The sequence below is a fragment of the Aulonocara sp. 'chitande type north' Nkhata Bay genome, linkage group LG7 (genome assembly GCF_057382095.1).
Source record: "Aulonocara sp. 'chitande type north' Nkhata Bay isolate Kocher_YH1m ecotype deep benthic linkage group LG7, A_spYH_male_GT1.1, whole genome shotgun sequence".
NCBI classification, from domain to species: domain Eukaryota; kingdom Metazoa; phylum Chordata; class Actinopteri; order Cichliformes; family Cichlidae; genus Aulonocara; species Aulonocara sp. 'chitande type north' Nkhata Bay.
Genome location: NC_141350.1, coordinates 37,923,288 through 37,927,910, shown reverse-complemented (window position 1 = coordinate 37,927,910; position 4,623 = coordinate 37,923,288).

Below are 4,623 nucleotides of genomic sequence, written 5' to 3'. Positions count from 1 at the left end.
GAGTTCATTACTGCACAGAAAAATGATGTAATCCTATCCAAGTGTCATTCTTCTGTCTTCAGTCAACAGGATGCCAAGAAGAAAAAGCTGGCTTACTTCTCAGATGAAGGTCTTCTGATGCGCAGATGGACGAGTGAGGTCTCAGAAGACACAGACTGGTCTGCAGTTTATCAGGTGGTTGTACCTACTGCCTAACGTACCCAGGTATTGTCCTTAGCACATGACCATCCATGGTCAGGACATTTGGGGGTTAACAAGACATACAGCAGAATTCTGAAACATTTCTTCTGGCCAAGACTGAAATCTGATGTTGTTCAATACTGCCGTACTTGCCACGTATGCCAAATGACTGGCAAGCCAAACCAAGTAATCCCACCAGCTCCTCTCTGTCCTATCCCAGTAGTAGAGGAGCCATTTCAGAAAGTGATTGTTGACTGTGTGGGGCCTTTACCTAAATCTAAAACTGGAAACCAGTTTCTGTTGACGGTCATGTATGTTTCAACTAGGTTTCCTGAGGCAATCCCACTACGGAGGATTACAGCTCAGATTGTTGTCAAAGCACAGAGGCTTCTGATTTCCATATCATTCAGTTATCTTTATTTGGTTCATTTAAATAACAAACCAAAAAGGTGTAGGTTGAAGCTAAAGCTTACATAAACATCTACCCCTGATACAACAATCAACATATAAGGGATATTAAATCAAGTACATCTTTAAACCTCGGAAATTATGACAAGAAAGAAATAATACACCATCCATGTTAAATCTCACTACAGACAAAACATCTTCACGCTAATCATTAGTGACAATACTGAATAGTTTTGTTGTGTTTCAGTGCGCTATACATTTTAATTATGTCACAACAATAGTTTTAAAGTTTAACCTGCATAACAGATACCATAAAATAATAATACAGACATTTTCTTCCACTTGTACAATTCCGGGTCAAAGAGAGTTGGATCCTACCCCAACTGCCAAGGGGTGAGAGTTTTTTTGCTGGGTTATCACAGAGAGACACATCCATAGCCAATTTAGAATGACCAATTAACTAAACCCCACCAGCTTTAGGCTGTGGGAGGAAGCCAGAGTACTTGGACAAAACCCATGCAGACACAAGGAGAGCGTGCAAACAGAAAGGCTCCAACTGGTGGAATAGAACCCGGGATCTTGTTGCTGTGAGACAACAGTGCTAACCACTGCACTACTGTGTCGTCATCAGGAAACACCCCCCAAAAAAAACAAAAAAATAAACATACAGAATTTTAAAATATTTTTGTGGATATTTGAGCAATATTTAATTGTTCAAATATTACATTCTGACAATATAATTAGGTTGGTGAAAAAACTCTGGGCCTATGAGCCTACAGTGTTACCTTGCAAGACTCTAATTGAATCGGTTTCTATGCTTAACAATCTTGGGATGTTAATATAAATGCACTGTAATCAGTGGCATTGTGTCAAGAACTAAATGAAAGGATTGCAGCAGCCCACTTAGCCTTATTCCCTTTCATTGTCTGACCTGTCCTTCAGTGTTCAGTAATACTGTATATTCAGCCTCTTTCATGTCAATGCATATTGTCAAAGAGGACATGTAAGGGCTGAACAGCATGCTTTGCATTAAATATCATACAGTGCAGTTTTTAAGGGATAAGTACCATCCTGAAATAAGGGCTTTCCATGAAATACAAAGACGCTGCATGGCTACCTGATGCAGTCAGTTCCTGCAGTGGAAGAATACATGCTCTAGGCTATGTAGCCATATTAATTCATGATTAATTTATGAGAAAGCAGAAATGAAATGAGGGTGTTTGGAATGAAATATGACAACAACGTAAGATTACCAGACCTGAACTGAATGGAGACCCTAGCGTCCAGAAACAAGTAAGGACAGTTATAACTAGGTCAGTGGTTGAGACAAAAAACATGTTAAACGAGTGGTAAAGCAGAGGGGAAAATGCTATTGCATAAACCTGACAGCATCACCTGCAGTTTAAGTGTCACAATATTTATATATACACACTAATATCCACTAGGTTGCAAAGCTTTGATATTATATGTATCTTATTTAATCAACAGAAATTTTGAGTTTTGCATTTGATTACTTTTTGGCTGGGAAGTGCGACTTTCTGAAGTCTCAACTGGAAGAGATTTGATATGATTTGTGAACTTTAAAGGAGGTGATAGGTGAGTACCGCCTTTAGCTATTGTCATCTTAGTATCCTCACATATTTCTGAAAAAGGCCAAACAGGAAACACCAGTTTGCTGCAGAGCCGCAGCCTCAAAAATATCCCATGGTGTTAGCAGTCTTTCAGTACTCCTTAAGCCAGAACATATGAACTGAATATTTTCAGTGAGCTCCAATGCACAAAACTACTGATTCTGAAAGTGACACTGATACTCTGAAATACTCACTTGGCTTGCAGCTTTGTTGCTTAATAGTCTTTATTTTTTTTTGCATGCTTAAAAATAAGGAAAGCATCTCTGAAGGCCTTGAGAATAAGTCTATAATATTTTCTAAACCAATGACAACAGTTAACCTATCAAACCCCTGACTTTTACTGCTAAAACATAGCATGCAGTATTATTTTCAGAAACAAGTGATGATTTCTGTGTTTTTGTCCACATTCTGTGGACATTCAAGATCAAAGGTTTAATTAGTGGGATGATTTGTGGCACAATGTAACTGGTACATTTAATTCTGTTCAAATCAAAAACAGAGCAAGTGAAAGTATAAGAAGAGGAAGTAGGGATCACTGCACACTTAAACGGACCAATCAGGTGCCATCGGGCCAATTGTTCTCATTCGGAGGAGAAAGTAATTCAGTGCTGAAAAGACACTGATTGCAGTGCTCCAAAAGTCCAACTCTAAATCCATGGGAATGCTGTTAAGAATGCACTGTGTATATAAGAATATAAGAATGGACTGTGAATGGACTGCTAATACTGGCAGATTGCTCCACAGAGACCATTATCTATTCTGAAAAAGGAACAGAGGCCATTACTATTTGTTTTCCCAGCCTAATTCTTCTTTTTAAAAGGCCCCAGGCTTGGCATTGCCTCTGCAGTTTGTCTTCATTTAGAGGGGCACTTATGGAAAAGTATAAGTTAACTAAAAGTTTTAACAATGAGCTCTAAATGTCAAGCTTGAAATGCACAAGGTGTTCGATTTTTACATAAATGCATACAAAATTTTAGACAACAGGATTGGCTGCTTGTGTAAAAATCCATAAAACACTCCTTCTGGATGTAAGATAATGCAAACTGAAAATAATTTTTTTAAAGTTATTTTAAAAAAAAAATTATGCTGAAGCAACCACAGTGAAATGGTTCTCTGAGAGGTAGGTGAGGGGTCAGATTACCTCGGTAAAATGCTACCATTTTCTTCTCCTCCCTCCCACTGAGAAAAGACGCTAAGACACGTGAGTCACTGTGCACTCACATATGCATTAATATTGCATACCCTTCCATTTGAACCAGCAGGCTGTAGAACAACACAGTCAGGCATGGCATATATAGTTGTTCATACATAAACCATATATACTGCTGTGGAAAAGCATTGGAGAACCTCCCTTTGAAAACCGCTGTAATGATACTGACTCAGCTTTTACATTTGTTTGCTGTCACTCGACACATGCATGTGTTTTATCAGTGTGTGCGCTTGGCTATTCCATGGTTTGCTGTGGGGCAAGGAAAAGCACATTCATGCGGTATTCTGCATCGATTGATTTTTTCTTATTGTAATGGATTTCCAAATTAAGTACTTGCCTTGTAAATACGTAATGATTTGGGAAGTACTGGTATTGTATTATTTGAGTTTGAAAAGCATTACAGTCCATACATTTATTCTATATAATGGCAATAAATTCAGGCATAATGTGTATCTGAAACAGTCTCCTAAAGTTTTAATCAATATAAAAATATACACTGGAAAATGCCAAGCAATTCAGTACCAGTATCCCAATATTATAAACATAAATTCAGAGAAATTCTGATATCCAGCTATTACACCGAATGGATTAGTAAGTGTCAAACTAACAATACATTATTGCCTTTATTATGTGTGGACATTCTGGCAAATTCAAAGCTATGGGCTTTTAAGAATAAAATAGTGGCCATTGTCATCCATATTGATTGCAGATCCTGAACTAGAATTACTGATACTTTTCTTATTTATATAACAAAGAAACTGAGAAACTGATGCTAAATATCTTCTAATGGATCTTTCCTGCTAGTGAAGAAGAGGTTATAAGCTCTGTTGCCGTTTCCAAATAAAAGAATGGCGAGGAAAACATAAAAACAAAAACATTTCCTGGACATGATCATTATAACAGTGAGGATTGCTAACCAGATTTTTTTTAAAAGTGGTAAAATCTCACAGTCTATGGTTTTAATCTACATTATGCATTTTACAAACCTGCTTGCATCAGCTGTCTTCATGTCACGCATCATGCTAAATGTGTCTCAGATGGGACTGACACCTCCAAGCTGCACTCTGATTCTTAAAATAAGCATCCATTACGTTTTAAATTTCTGTTGGAAATAATTGGCTGCTGAGGAAGCCTCTTTCCCAACGTCATTTTTTGGAGGGGGGAACTGCAGTGTCCTGACGGTTCTGGCCAATC